Source organism: Procambarus clarkii, chromosome 79 (genome assembly GCF_040958095.1).
Source record: "Procambarus clarkii isolate CNS0578487 chromosome 79, FALCON_Pclarkii_2.0, whole genome shotgun sequence".
Lineage (NCBI taxonomy): Eukaryota > Metazoa > Arthropoda > Malacostraca > Decapoda > Cambaridae > Procambarus > Procambarus clarkii.
Genome location: NC_091228.1, coordinates 17,894,342 through 17,910,873, shown reverse-complemented (window position 1 = coordinate 17,910,873; position 16,532 = coordinate 17,894,342). Strand labels below are relative to the sequence as shown.

The window sequence follows — 16,532 nt, the reverse complement described above, 5'->3', positions numbered from 1 at the left end:
TTAGGTGTAGGCTATTAGTTGTCGGTTTTGCCAAGGTCTTCTTAAGACCCCTGTCTTTCACAACTTGCCAAGACGAGGTCTCCTTATTACTGGTCCCGTCAGTCCTTCTTAATGAGGTCCCGTCAATACTGGCCTCCTCCTTCGTTTCCTCCCGAAGTCTCAGCCGTCGTACCTCCTCCCGCAGGGAATCCATCTCTGCTCTCAGAGCTCCAACCAGACTCACCAAATCCTTCCATTATTTCAATAATAATGTTACTAGGACATGGCCCTGGGCACACGCATACACGGGGACAGGCCTAGCCTATGAGGGGCACCACGCTCCTCGTGCGAACCCCGTGCGAACCTCGTGCGAACTAAGGTATGGCGAGGCCATACCTTAGATCCTGTTGCAGGCCAGACTCCCCTGTCGGGTCGCTCTGGGAAGACGAGGGCCCCCAAAGGGCAGGTCCATTAGAGCGGGGGCCGCAGCTGCTGGTGTAGGGTCCATAATGTGCTCTGAGGGCGAATCCGCACTTCTATCGGGATGAAGGAGACCACTTGGAGTGGAGGAGAGAAGGAGTGTTTGGAGCGGAGCGGAGCGGAGCTGTGTAGGACTGAGGGATAAAATCCTGGTCCCCCCCCCCCCCCCCACGGCGCGCGCAGCACTCCCTGAGCTCTGCGTAATTGTTTTTCCTCCTTCCCAGAATTCCCCCGCTTATTTTAAAATAAGCAGTGGCCATTTGTCAATAGCCGAGGAGCACTGGAGTCCTTAAACAGTCGAAACCCAGTCTTCATGTCTATAGTTGAGGATTGTAAGAGAAGAATAACTGAGATACAGCTGAAAGGTCATAGTGTGAAATTCATGTGGATTCCATCTCATGTTGGAATAGTGCTCAACGAGGTGGCGGATGACTTGGCCAAATGTGCCACATCAAAACCACAAGTTGACATTGAATGTGAATTCACAATGAGACAAATACGAAGCAAAATCAGAAATATTCAGGCACAGGCAGGAGTGGAGAGGAGAGAGATAATGTATGAGAGAAGTCAAACCATGCAACACTACATGTATGTGAGTCAAAACACCCATTTCCCTTATGGTAAAAGGAGAAATGCTTGGAGTGACTCTGTGTACATGCGGCTCAGGCTTGGGTACAAATATTACTGGGAATATGGTATAGGTGTTCATGATAATGACACGAGGTGTAAGCTATGTGGTATGTTAAGGTCTCACACCCTTGCCCATTATCTATATGCTTACTGATATTGATCCTGATCGAAATCTTCTGTCCCATATCCACACTAATCAGCACATTGATCATCATTATTGCAAGTACTACACAGCAAATCTTGCAAAAAACAAACTCCTAAACAGCACCTGCTTATCAGTTTACAACCAAAATGTTAGGTCACTTGTTAAACATTTTGATGATATTGTGACGATAATCTCCTTCAAGAGATTGAGCCTGCTCTTCCCTCCAAAAATACGTCGTTACAAATATATAAAACTACTATGGAAGAAATGTCCAACAACGACAACAACATCTCCAAGGTTTGCCAGAGAGCAAAACGTATGCAGCCAGGAACACCTGCTACACCTCAAACCGCCAAACTACCTGTCTTGTTGCCGGCTCCTCGCTGATTGGCCGCCGGTCTGGCTGCAACTGCACTCCACCCACCATACTACTTGATGTCTGGGGCCGCCACGACCTCAGTCTTCAGAATATTCAGTGCTTTCATACGGTTAACACTTCTTCCTGGTAGACTAAGCTTTGGCTTACGTGTACTAAGAGAGGTGATAGCTTAAAGCCAATATTCCTGCACCTCTCATTTTATTGTATATTGCACAGCTTGTTATTGCTCACTTGTCTTAACGTAACTTTTCATTTAATTATTCTTATTATTTTGATTGAGTGATTTTATTATACGAATTTGTATGTCCATTTTATTCATGTTTTGTTTAATTAACGTAATTAAAATTCCATTGTTAAAATTTACTTGTGTTTTGTGTGTCTTCTCCTTACCTTACCACAGACGAAGTTCCAGATTTTCTATTTTTTTTTATTCTATGTGACGAGGCCATACCCCTAGCTTTGAACAGCCGAACACCAACGCATTACCGTCACAATATAAATGCACTACTTACAGCACTAGGTACTAAATTATCTTTCATCATTTTAACAGAAACTTGGCTAAGTAATGACTATACCCAACTCTACAATTTAGCTGGTTATAAAGCCATTCATAACTGCAGGCCTAATAAAAAAGGTGGCGGTACAGCAATATATTACAAAGATACCTTCATTTGCAATAGTGTCATTAGTGATAGAGACGACTATTGTGAATATACCTTTGCCAAGTTCTCCAGTAAATCCCTTAAATCCTCCCTGATAATCGGTGCCATCTATAGATTTCCTAATACCAACATAGCTTTATTCTCTGACAATGTAAGGAATCTTATCATAAATAACAATCTCAACAAAAATCATATAATTCTGGGAGGTGATTTCAATATTGACCTGGGTCTTCAAAACAACCCTCAAGTTGACTATTTCCGTAACAGCATGCACTCCTGTATGCTAATCCCCACAATCACCAAGCCCACCCGAGTCACTCAAACATCTGCCACTACCCTGGATCACCTATGGACTAATATAACGGCTCCCCTTACATCTGGGGTAATTTATGACAGAACTGACCACTATCCTACCTTCCTCATAGCAAACATTGACACATCACCACCAGAAACCAAAAAACTTTCATTCAGGCTACATAGTGAATCAGCTTTAGGCAATCTCTCTAATGCACTTCACAATATTAACTGGGAATCTGAATTTAATAATTCACAGGATATAAACTCATCAACTAACCTCTTTCTCTCCAAAACTCTAAGCCTCTACAACGCTCACTGTCCCCTCCTTACCAAACAAGTAACTGATAAAAGAAAAAATAACCCGTGGCTCACAAGTGGCATAATTAAATCAATCAACAAAAAACATGAATACGAAAAGAAATTTAGGAGTGGCCTAGTTTCAATGGAAGTAGTTAAAAGGTACTCATCAGTGCTTACCAGTATCATAAGAAAAGCAAAACTTTCATATTATGAGACTAGATTCAAAGAAGCAAAAGGCAACATGAAAAGCACATGGAATACCATCTCTAACATCCTGGGAACTAAATAACACTCCCACAACCAGATAACACTCTCTAAGGATGGCCTTACACTGTCATCTGACTTAGAAATGGCGAATGAATTTAATAGCTTCTTTTCATCGGTTGGTGCTAACCTTACAAGTAAAATCCCACAGACTCAGACACATATCAACACATATCTCTCAGGCAGCTATCCAAACTCTCTTCTCCTCTCACCAGTCAGCCCGTCAGATGTTGTGTCCATCATACACTCACTAAAAACCAAAGCTGGGAACATCAGTGAAATCCCATCCATTGTATACAAGAGCGCCTCCCATGCCCTTGCACCACCTATAGCTCTGCTGTTCAACAAATCCCTTGAGTGTCATACCTTCCCTGATATCCTTAAAAACGCAAGAGTAACGCCAGTTCATAAAGGAGGTAATCCGTCAGACATAAACAACTACAGACCAATATCGAACCTACCCATACTATCAAAAATATTTGAAAAAATTATCTACAAACAGCTCTACTCCTATCTCGTAAAATTCGACATTCTTAGCCCCTGTCAGTTTGGCTTCCGCTCTCAAAAGAGTACCAACAATGCAATTATTAGTCTCCTTGATATAATTTACTCAGCCCTAGACAAAAATGAGTTTCCAATTGGACTCTTCATTGACCTGAGAAAGGCCTTTGATACTGTTTATCACGATTACCTCTTATGTAAACTCCATCATTATGGAATCCGAGGCCATGCACTGGACTATATCCAATCCTATCTTAGTGATAGACACCAATGTGTAGCCATCAATAATATAATCTCTCCCATTCTACCAATAACCGTTGGAATGCCACAGGGCAGCATCTTGGGACCCCTACTATTTCTTATATACATTAATGATCTGCCTAATGTCTCTAACATTCTGAAACCTATTAATAATAATAATAATAATAATAATATTTTATTTAGGTAAGGTACATACATACAATAAATTTTTACAAAGATTGGTTGACATATAGGTAGAGCTAGTACATACAATGCCTAAAGCCACTATTACGCAAAGCGTTTCGGGCATGATAAACTTAAATGACAAGCTTAATACTAATTGAGCATAATGAGCATATTTTGTTTGCTGATGATACTACCCTCATTTACTCCAACCCCAACCCACATACACTAAATGATGTTGTTAATAATGAACTAAAAAAAGTCCACTTATGGATGTCAACCAACAAACTAACACTTAACATAGAAAAGACCTACTACATCCTATTTGGAAGCAAATCTACAAATGCAATTCAGCTTCATATTGACAATGTAAACATTAGCAATAAAAATGATGGAAAGTTTCTTGGCATATTCCTAGACAAGAGACTCAACTTCAGTACCCACATACAACACATAACTAAGAAAGTCTCTAAAACAGTTGGTATACTCTCCAAAATCAGATATTATGTTCCTAACTCTGCTCTCATCTCTCTATATTATGCACTAATCTATCCCTATCTCAACTATGGTATCTGTGCATGGGGTTCAACCACTGCAAACCACCTCAAGTCCATCATCACCCAGCAAAAATCTGCTATCAGAATATCAAATTCTGCTTTCAGACAACACACAGCCCCCTTGTTTAACTCCCTAAACATGCTAAACATAATCTCACTCCACAAATTCTCCTGTGTCAACTACATTTACAAAACCCTGTTCTTAAATGCAAATCCTTGTCTGAAACTCTTCCTGGACAGATGTAATAGGACCCATTATCACCACACCAGAAATAAATATCTCTTCGATATCCCCAGAGTTAAACTTAATCTGTGTAAACACTCTATGCAAATAAAGGGACCCAGTTTATGGAACTCACTCCCTACTGAATTGAAAAGCTGTCCAACTTTTACATCATTCAAAATCAATACTAAAAAGTACCTAATTTCATCTTCATAGTTTTTCACTTTTTGCCTTAAAATTGCACTTTATCTATTGCTACCCAATCTCCCAACCTTTATGTTCCCAATTTGAACATCTTTACCATTGTGATCATTGCTTTTTTCTTATATGTGCTGCCAATCTGTTGTATGGTGTTTATAAATCTTGTTTATCTGTATCTTTTGCTACCCAGTCTCCCAATCTTTATGTACCCATTCTGAACATCTTTACCATTGTGATCATTGCTGTCTTATATGTGCTGTCAATCTGCTGTATGGTGTCTATTAATCCTGTTTAAATTACTAATCAAGCTGTCAATGTAATCAATCAGAGCTTTAATATAACAATGTGCTTTAATATACTTACTTATCTCTCTCATCTCATTTTTCTCTTGTAATGTATCTTTCATTTATCAATTCTGATTGAAATTACCTACTTAAAATTATCTGCTAGATTAAGGACCTGCCCGAAACGCTGTGCGTACTAGTGGCTTTACAAGAATGTAAATACTGTACTATCCAATGTATTCTCTCAAACCCAATGTACCTTCTTGTATATATATAAATAAAATAAAATAAATAAAAATAAAAAATAAAAATTATGTTCTTGATTGTCCGTTGATTACTGTATATAGAAACACTGAGATAAGGACTGTTCCTGAACAAATAGCCTGGATGTGTCACAACGGAAAGGTTGATGATATTCTTGAGAGATATAAGAATTTTGCACCAAGACTGTAATATTTTGTTGAATTATCTGCATGTCTCTTGCAAATTGTCTATATAGTATACCTAGGTCATAAAAGTATTTGTGTGTACGTCTGATACCATACTACTTGTGAAGGAGGAAATGTATATGTTTATCTCTCAGAATGTTTGGTAATATGTTTATTGTTTGTGATGTGTGTCTATGTATGTATTAACACGTTGTACTGAACGGGGTGAGAATAGCTTGAGCTACCTCATCCCTTTGTGTGTATTTTACCTCAATAAACTTATTTCAATTTCAATGAGAAAAAAGAGGCATGAGCATTGTATGTACTAGCTCTATCAATAAATCCAACATTATGTTTGTAATTCATTTTCTATGTATATACTTTTATCTGAATAAAGATACGAATTTGAATTTGAGGAGAAGGGAGTGTGGGATGTATCAGGAGGAGGGAGTGTGGGATGCCTGAGGAGGATGTAAACAACTGAAGATAAACAGCAGTAGTTATCGTCTAGGATATCCGCGACTTGACGCTTTCTGCACCAGTGAGGACGAGCATGCAGTTACCTTGCTTGTGCTAACAATATATGTAAGGTACTGGCTATCTTTCATGTGTGTGTACATTGTATGTTGCTGAGATTATTGGTGTGTGAAAGAGATGGTTCAGTATTGACACTCTGGGTTCGCATGACCCCGGCCCCAGGGTTCGCATGACCCCGGCCCCAGGGTTCGCATGACCCCGGCCCCAGGGTTCGCATGACCCCGGCCCCAGGGTTCGCATGACCCCGGCCCCAGGGTTCGCATGACCCCGGCCCCAGGGTTCGCATGACCCCGGCCCCAGGGTTCGCATGACCCCGGCCCCAAGGTTCGCATGACCCCGGCCCCAGGGTTCGCATGACCCCGGCCCCAGGGTTCGCATGACCCCGGCCCCAGGGTTCGCATGACCCCGGCCCCAGGGTTCGCATGACCCCGGCCCCAGGGTTCGCATGACCCCGGCCCCAGGGTTCGCATGACCCCGGCCCCAGGGTTCGCATGACCCCGGCCCCAGGGTTCGCATGACCCCGGCCCCAGGGTTCGCATGATCCCGGGCCCAAGGTTCGCATGACCCCGGCCCCAAGGTTCGCATGACCCCGGCCCCAGGGTTTGCATGACCCCGGCCCCAGGGTTCGCATGACCCCGGCCCCAGGGTTCGCATGACCCCGGCCCCAAGGTTCGCATGACCCCGGCCCCAAGGTTCGCATGACCCCGGCCCCAAGGTTCGCATGACCCCGGCCCCAAGGTTCGCATGACCCCGGCCCCAGGGTTCGCATGACCCCGGCCCCCAAGGTTCGCATGACCCCGACCCCAAGGTTTGCATGACCCCGGCCCCAAGGTTCGCATGACCCCGGCCCCAGGGTTCGCATGACCCCAGCCCCAGGGTTCTCATGACCCTGGCCCCAGGGTTCTCATGACCCTGGCCCCAGGGTTCGCATGACCCCGGCCCCAGGGTTTGCATGACCCCGGCCCCAGGGTTTGCATGACCCCGGCCCCAGGGTTTGCATGACCCCGGCCCCAGGGTTTGCATGACCCCGGCCCCAGGGTTTGCATGATCCCAGCCCCAGGGTTTGCATGACCCCGGCCCCAGGGTTCGCATGACCCCGGCCCCAGGGTTTGCATGACCCTGGCCCCAGGATTCGCATGGCTCCAGCCTCGATGTTCACATGACCCCGACCTTAGGGTTTGCATGACCCCGGCCCCCAAGGTTTGCACGACCCCCGGCCCTAGGGTTTGCATGATCCTGGCCCCAGGGTTCGCATGACCCCAGCCCCAGGGTTTGCATGACCCCGGCCCCAGGGTTTGCATGACCCCGGCCCCAGGGTTCGCATGACCCCGGCCCCAGGGTTCGCATGACCCCGGCCCCAGGGTTCGAATGGCTCCAGCCTCGATGTTCACATGACCCCGACCATAGGGTTTGCATGACCCCGGCCCCAAGGTTTGCACGACCCCCGGCCCTAGGGTTTGCATAATCCTGGCCCCCGGGTTTGCATAACCCCTGCCCCTGGGTTTGCATGATCCTGGCCCCAGGGTTCGCATGACCCCAGCCCCAGGGTTTGCATGACCCCGGCCCCAGGGTTTGCATGACCCCGGCCCCAGGGTTCGCATGACCCCGGCCCCAGGGTTCGCATGACCCCGGCCCCAGGATTCGCATGGCTCCAGCCTCGATGTTCACATGACCCCGACCTTAGGGTTCGCATGACCCCGGCCCCAGGGTTCGCATGACCCCGGCCCCAAGGTTCGCATGACCCCGGCCCCAAGGTTCGCATGACCCCGGCCCCAAGGTTCGCATGACCCCGGCCCCAAGGTTCGCATGACCCCGGCCCCAGGGTTCGCATGACCCCGGCCCCCAAGGTTCGCATGACCCCGACCCCAAGGTTTGCATGACCCCGGCCCCAAGGTTCGCATGACCCCGGCCCCAGGGTTCGCATGACCCCGGCCCCAGGGTTCTCATGACCCTGGCCCCAGGGTTCTCATGACCCTGGCCCCAGGGTTCGCATGACCCCGGCCCCAGGGTTTGCATGACCCCGGCCCCAGGGTTTGCATGACCCCGGCCCCAGGGTTTGCATGACCCCGGCCCCAGGGTTTGCATGACCCCGGCCCCAGGGTTTGCATGATCCCAGCCCCAGGGTTTGCATGACCCCGGCCCCAGGGTTCGCATGACCCCGGCCCCAGGGTTTGCATGACCCCGGCCCCAGGATTCGCATGGCTCCAGCCTCGATGTTCACATGACCCCGACCTTAGGGTTTGCATGACCCCGGCCCCCAAGGTTTGCACGACCCCCGGCCCTAGGGTTTGCATGATCCTGGCCCCAGGGTTCGCATGACCCCAGCCCCAGGGTTTGCATGACCCCGGCCCCAGGGTTTGCATGACCCCGGCCCCAGGGTTCGCATGACCCCGGCCCCAGGGTTCGCATGACCCCGGCCCCAGGGTTCGAATGGCTCCAGCCTCGATGTTCACATGACCCCGACCATAGGGTTTGCATGACCCCGGCCCCAAGGTTTGCACGACCCCCGGCCCTAGGGTTTGCATAATCCTGGCCCCCGGGTTTGCATAACCCCTGCCCCTGGGTTTGCATGACCCCGGCCCCAGGGTTCAACACCCGACCCCATGAGGGACGGAACCGTGACAATACTCACAGCCACAATTTACACATGGGTAGTGACAACCTGTAGTTGATATTGTTTTTAAGAAGCCGCTGCATTCCTGTCCCTGTCGTGGCCACTAGATAGATGTTGGCCCTCAGGTAATATAAGAATATAGACTAACCATACCTATACAGAGGCCTCTGTTAATGACCCCAACACAAGAACCTAACCAGTAGGATTGAAGGAGGTGACATGTCTAGTTGTGTTACACCATCACTAATCTTGGAGAACGTTCAACACTAGACAAAAACCACTAAGAACAAAGTCAGCTCACATACCAGAAACAGTTTAGGTCTACAGGGCTAACAACACAAACCAGGCATACCAGGGCAGATATCATTGAAAGCAAAGGCTCCTGATTTTCTTCTGATCTCATTGAAGCATACTGAACAGTTTGAAGGATGTTGACCTAGACAACTTCTTCAAAAGGTTTGATTAACACAAGCAAGGAGCAACGGTTTCAAACTCAACAAGCCTGTTGAGGACTTGTATACTGTTGAGGACCTATATACTTGAGATGTTATCTTGAGGTTATCTTGAGATGATTTTGGGGCTTTAGTGTCCCTGCGGCCCGGTCCTCGACCAGGCCTCCACCCCCAGGAAGCAACCCGTGACAGCTGACTAACACCCAGGTACCTATTTTACTGCTAGGTAACAGGGGCATAGGGTGAAAGAACCTCTGCCCATTGTTTCTCGCCGGCGCCTGGGATCGAACCCAGGACCACAGGATCACAAGTCCCGCGTGCTGTCCGCTTGGCCGACCGGCTCCCCTGTTGAGGATTTATATACAGAGTACTGTTTTATAGGACTGAAAACATGAGATGTTTTTTCATCCACATGGTTATTAAACCCATGGAACTGCCTACCTGCCAATACCATAAATGCCAAAACACTGCTGAATTTTAAAATCCAACTTGATAAAATCATTAAAATGAATGGGAAACCTATCCTAAGCTAACCTTACAAACCTGGCCTATCCTAAGCTAACTTAACCAAACCTGGCTGTTCCTAAGCTAACCTAACCAAACCTGGCCTATCCTAAGCTAACCTAACCACACTTGGCCTATCCTAAGGCAGCCTAACCACACTTGGCCTATCCTAAGCTAACCTAACCACACTTGGCCTATCCTAACCAAACCTGGCCTATCATAACCTAACCAAACCTGGCCTATCCTAACGTAAACAAACCTGGCCTATCCGCCTTTGCAAAGGCGTTCGACAAATGTGACCATGGGGTGATAGCTCACAAAATGAGGTCAATGGGAATAACTGGAAAAGTAGGACGCTGGACACTCAATTTCCTATCGAACAGAACACAAAGAGTAACAGTCAATCAGATAAAATCGAGTCCAAGCGATGTTAAAAGCTCTGTACCTCAAGGTACAGTCCTTGCACCGCTACTGTTCCTTATTCTCATATCTGATATAGATAAAAATACACGTCACAGCTTCGTGTCGTCCTTTGCAGATGACACAAAAATCAGCATGAAAATTACCTCTGCTGAAGACATTGAAAAACTACAAGCAGATGTCAACAAAGTTTTCTATTGGGCAGCAGAAAATAACATGATGTTTAACAGTGATAAATTTCAGGTACTCAGGTACGGCAAAAATGAGGATCTGAAACATAATACAGGGTACAAAACACAATCGAATCTGCCCATAGTAGAAAAACAGCATGTCAAGGATTTGGGAATAATGATGTCCGACGATCTAACGTTTAGGGAGCATAACCAAGCAAATATCGCGTCAGCCAGAAAAATGATCGGATGGATTACAAGAACTTTCAAATCCAGGGATCCCATCACAATGGTTGTACTTTTCAAGTCACTTGTGTTGTCCCGTCTCGAGTACTGCTCAGTACTCACTTCCCCCTTCAGAGCAGGAGAGATTGCTGAAATAGAGGGAATACAGAGAACATATACGGCACACATAGACGAGATAAAACACCTAAATTATTGGGATTGTCTCAAAGCTCTCCAAATGTACTCTCTAGAAAGGAGACGAGAGAGATACCAAATAATATACACATAGAAAATACTGGAGGGTCAGGTCCCAAATCTACACAATAAAATAACAACGTACTGGAGTGAACGATATGGAAGAAAATGCAAGATTGAACCAGTGAAGAGCACAGGTGCCATAGGCACAATCAGAGAACACTGTATGAACATCAAAGGTCCGCGGTTGTTCAACGTCCTCCCAGCTACTATAAGAAATATTGCCAGAACAACCGTGGACATCTTCAAGAGAAAACTGGACGGTTTTCTAAGAGAAGTTCCGGATCAGCCGGGCTGTGGTGGGTACGTGGCCCTGCGGGCCGCTCCAAGCAACAGCCTGGTGGACCAGACTCTCACAAGTCGAGCCTGGCCTCGTGCCGGGCTTGGGGAGTAGAAGAACTCCCAGAACCCCATCAACCAGGTATCAACCTAACGTAAACAAACCTGGCCTATCCTAACCTAAACAAACCTGTCTTATCCTAAACAGGAGTAGTTATCATCTCGGATATCTGCGACGATAACTAACCTAACCAAACCTGGCATATCCCTCCTTTGAGGTTACCTTGAGGTTACCTTGAGGTGTTTTCGGGGCTTAGCATCCCAGCAGCTCGGTTGTTGACCAGGCCTCCTCGTTGCTGGACTGGTCAACTAGGCTGTTGGACACGGCTGCTTGCAGCCTGACGTATGACTCACAGCCTGGTTGATCAGGTATCCTTTGGAGGTGCTTATCAAGTTCTCTCTTAAGCACTGTGTGGGGTCAACCAGTTATGCCCCTTATGTGTAGTGGAAGCATGTTGAACATTCTCGGGCCTCTGATGTTGACAGAGTTCTCTCTTAGAGTACCTATTGCATCTGCTCTTTAATGGGGTATTCTTCACATCCTTTTGATGTCTTCTGGTCCTTCTGATGTTATTTCTGTGTGCAGGTTTGGGACCAGCCCCTCTATTATTTTCCACGTGTAAATTATTATGTATCTCTCCCGCCTGCGCTCAAGAGAATACAGATTTAGGCATTTTAGTCGGTCCCAATAGTTTAGAGGTTTTACTGAGTGGATTCTAGCAGTAAAGAATCTCTGCACGCTCTCCAAGTCAGCAATTTCCAGCTTTGAAAGGGGCTGTCATTGTGCAGCAGTATTCCACTCTAGAGAGCACTTGCATCTTGAAGAGTATCATCATTGGTATAGCATCTCTAGTTTGAAAAGTTCTTATTATCAACCTGTCATTTTTCATTCAGTTTTGAAGCCTTACTTATTGTGTTCTTTAAAAGTAAGGTCTTCTGACATGAGTACACCCAGATTCTTTACATTGCTTTTTCGTTCGATGTTATGATTTCTCTGCGTTTTGTACGTGGTTTCTGCTTTTATATTTTCATATTTTCGTAGTGCACGAGCTGAAACTTATCTTCATTAAATACCATATTATTTTCTGTAATCCATAGAAAGACCTGATTTACATCTGATTGGAGGTTTGCTGTGCTCTCTATGTTGTCTACTTTCATAAAAATCCTAGTGTCATCTGCAAAAGATGAAACACTCCATACCAATGACGAAGTATGGAGTCAAAATTTTAGTACCTTATTTCCACTCATGACGAAGTATGGCGTCAAAAATATAAAAAATTTGGCCTGCTTTCGGCTTGGATGCGAGAGAGGCGCGGTTTTGGTCATTATATGCATATACTGTACTCCTGTAGGGAATTTCATTGCGAATACATTGGTACCAAAATGAAAGACCTAGGACAAGAATTGAGGTAACAAAGTTGAAAAGAGTAAACACATTTTTTTGCTCTTGATGAGCGCTCATGTGGCAAATGCGGTTAATTTCTCTGTTTTCTGTGGGTGGTACGCCGTGCTTTTGGACTTTATATATACATATACTCCTGTAGGGAATTCTATTGCGAACACAATGATACAAAAATGAAAGATCAAAGTGAAAAAAATGTACACATTTCATTGCTCTTTAATGCTCCCGGGTAACTTTCTCTCACTTTCTCTTGTTTTGTGCAGGTGGTATGCTGGGCTTTCGGACTTCATATGCATTTAATCGTGTAGAGAATTCTATTGCGAACACATTGATATCAAATTGGAAAAGCTAGGATGATAATTGAGATGACAAAGTTGAAAAGAGTATACACTTTAAAGTATTACCGCACTCTCTAATGGAAGGCCCGGCGCTCCTCCATGCTTTCATCACCTGCTTTCATCACGTCGGCGGGTGGAGCATGCCACGGTTTTTGACATTGTATGCATATACTCCCGTTGGGAATTTTATTGCGAACACATTGATACCAAAATGAAAGACCTAGGACGAAAATTGAGGTGACAAGGTGAAAAAGAGTGTACACATTTCATTGCACTTGCGCGCTCCCGGTTAACTTTCTCTCACCTTCTCTGTTTGCTGAGGGTGGTAAGCTGGGATTTTGGAGTGTATATGCTTTTAGTCCTGTAGATCATTCTATTGCAAACACATTGATACAAAATTGAAAAACCTAGGATGAGAATTAAGGTGACAAGTTTGAAAAGGGTATATACTTTTCAGTACAGGCATACCTCAGAATAAGAGTTTAATCCGTTCCTGGAGACGCCTCGCCTTCCGAAAACTCGCATTCCGAAGTTAATTTCCCCATAAGAAATAAAGGGAAATGAATTAATCCGTTCCTGACTACCCCAAAAACCCCACATCAAACTAAATTTTTATACCTAATTTACCTAATTCATCTAAATAAACCTACAAAACTGTGTTCCAGTTATTACTTACCTTACTGTCGAGTGCTGTAGGCGTATGGAAGATGGTGAGGAGGGGGGAGGAGGAGAGGAGTTACTGTTTGGAAGGGGAGTCCCCTTCCATAATCACATCACATAACCCCATGCCTTGTAACACTATGGATACCACTTCTCTTTCTAAATTTTTCAAACCAGCCCCTGCTTGCCTTAAACTCTTTCTTATCTGCATCACTCGTTGCAGGGGTATTCTTTAGAAGGTCTTCGTGCAACACCCTGGCTTTCTCACAAATAATGGCCTCCGAAACACTATCACCCCTCAACTCCTTGTCGTGTATCCAAATTAATAACAACTTTTCCACTTCTTCAAGTATTTGTGGTCTTTGTGCCGTTAATGTTCTTACTCCTTTTGCCACTTTAGCACCCATAATCTTATTTTTCTTCTTAAGTATAGTGCATATTGTTGATGTGGCTTTGTTGTACTGCCTACAAAGTTCAACAACACGTGTACCGTTCTCATGCTTCCGAATGATCTCTTGTTTCTCCTCTATTGTCATCCTCACAGGAGCTTTCTGGCCTTTATCCTTACCACTGGCTTTCTTGGGACCCATGGTGAGATATATAATAACAAATTGTATAGACAAATCACCAAAAATCCAACAAAACACTGAAAATCCGCAAGAAGAATTGATGTGGGGGTAGTCACTGAGCGCCAGACAATAATAAACTGAGGGGCGGCGGGGCGGAGGGGCGACGAACGCGCTAGGTCGGCTGTACGCGTATCAACAAACTCGCGTCCAAACTCGCCTCCCGAAGTAACCCTCGCCTTCTGAGACAAATTTTTGGAGTAAATACACCTCGCCTTCCGAAAACCTCGCATACAGGGACAATCGCATTCCGAGGTACCACTGTATTACCGCGCGCTCCCGCGGAACGCCCGAAACCACTAGGAAAGGTCGAGCGATCGAAGGGGGCCTGCGAAAGTGCTAAACTGACCTAACGAAACCTGGCTTATCCTAAGCTAACCTAACCTACCCTGAGTTAATTTAACGTAACCGAACCTGAGCTGTCCTATCGTAATCTAATCATAAGTAACTTCATCTTCCTAATCTTACCTATTGAAAACATCAAATTTCTATTTGTATATATGTACTGTACTTTTATATACACATTCCAAAGCCCCCTTTGGACTTTGTCCTTAAGGGGGCCATTATTATTGTGTATTGTTCCCAGTCTTCAGTGTTTGCTTCACAAGCATGTTTTCAAGCTGCACTTCTTTCATGAACTTGGTATAGTCTGCGCTTCGAGCTTTAGGTGCGTAATGCTGCTTTTCCTATGCAATCTTTTATAGTGTCATCCCTATACTGTCAATGTACCTTCTTTGGTGTGTTTGGGCATTCACCCCTGAATAGCCAGGCCATCAAGGTAGAGACCCTCGCCCAGGTTATTGCATGAGTTGTTGACACCTCTGCAAGGACCTTGAGGTTGTGGGGCATTCATTCAACCTGTCCTCTTACAAATTATGTCTGAATTTGGCCATTTACCTCTATGAAAGAAAATGGGTGTAATTTGAAAATGGAAAAAAAATAGAAAATAAATTTTGGATTATTTTTTTTTTCAAAACAGTAAGTTAAGGGTCCTCTGGTAGCTTAGGGGGGCAGAAAATTCTCCTAAAGTTTCAAAACGTCATGAAAAACGTTAATTGAAAGTTTCATTTCCCAACCTTTCTGAGTAAGCTGGAGGACTCAAATAGAAAACGGGACAGTACATCACTTTTGTGAGCCGATTTCATTTCAAATTATGTCCATTTCTGGGGGGAGCCCCGTCGGCTCCCCGGAGCTATCCAGGCTGAATGGATGTGTATAACTTTCTGGCATCAGTCAAAGTGCTACGAGTTCTTGCCTACCGGGGACCACGAGCCACAACCTGGCCCCCTCAGAGAGACATGAGGAGCAATAGCCTATAGAAACCCCCTCTGTGGTTGGGAGCATTCTATGTCTGCCATCGACTGGGATAGGCACCCAGAAAGGTAGGCGCCCCAAAACAAACCCTCTATTCTGGTGAAAAATTGCTATGGAAAGCCTAATGTATGGACAGAACTCCCCAAACAAAATTATCAAACTAGCATGACGTCATCACGTCGCTGCGCCACCGTCTGCGAAACCCCCTCCCCCCTTCCCGGGAGGGGGAAGGGGAGAGCCCCAGACCCTCCGAGCCGGCGATTCAACTGGCAGTTCTTGGCTGATGGAATTACTGGCCGGTCGAGTGCCTCTGGCTCCAGTTTTTGTTTCAGTTCTGTGGCTTGTGGTGTGGACTGTCTCTACCGGTGGGGTGTGAGCCAGGAGTGAGATTCCACGGTACTCAGGCTGCATGCGCCTAGAGCCAGTGTTATGACCCTGGGTTCCTCAGTGGAAACCAGAGGTCAAAAATGAGCTAAATAAACTGCCTTATAGTAGGGAAACGCATCACGAGATGCATTTGTTTGTATCTTCCCTGCCAGACGTAAGACTATTCTTGTTTCTCAAAGAGCATTTAAAGACTGAGCTTGGGGTTGATTATTAAATAATAAAATAGGCAACAACTATGTTTACTAATACTTTCTAATCAAGTGTAAAGTAAATCTGAGTAAACTTGGGATAGGATTGCTGTACGATTAGTTGAGCAGTCTACTGGCAGCGAGTGAGCTGGGAAGGAGATGCGAGAGGCTCTCTCTTCTCTGCTGGCTGGCTGTTGTGAAAGGAACCTTCCCTCCTTCCTCTCATTTGTTTATTTCTGTGGGCTGATACCCAGCTAAGTATACTGTGTAACGTTCTCATTGTCTGGCATAGGCGTGTTCTAATGTGTAGATTATTATTCTTTGTATGAGTTAGGTGTTCCTAGTGTT

The 16,532-nt window shown here is 45.5% G+C and overlaps 1 protein-coding gene across 5 annotated transcripts in view; it reads left to right on the top strand.

The window, feature by feature from the left end:
* Positions 1 to 6,207: 6,207 nt before the first annotated feature.
* Positions 6,208 to 16,532, top strand: part of Shark (SH2 ankyrin repeat kinase) — a 433,095-nt gene continuing 422,770 nt past the window's right edge. For 3 of the 5 annotated variants that reach the window (XM_069314561.1, XM_069314558.1, XM_069314562.1), the window contains exon 1: positions 6,208 to 6,343. The gene's annotated coding sequence lies outside the window, so the exon portion shown is untranslated. The remainder of the gene's footprint in view (positions 6,344 to 16,532) is intronic. The other 2 variants (XM_069314563.1, XM_069314560.1) reach the window with 1 other exon arrangement.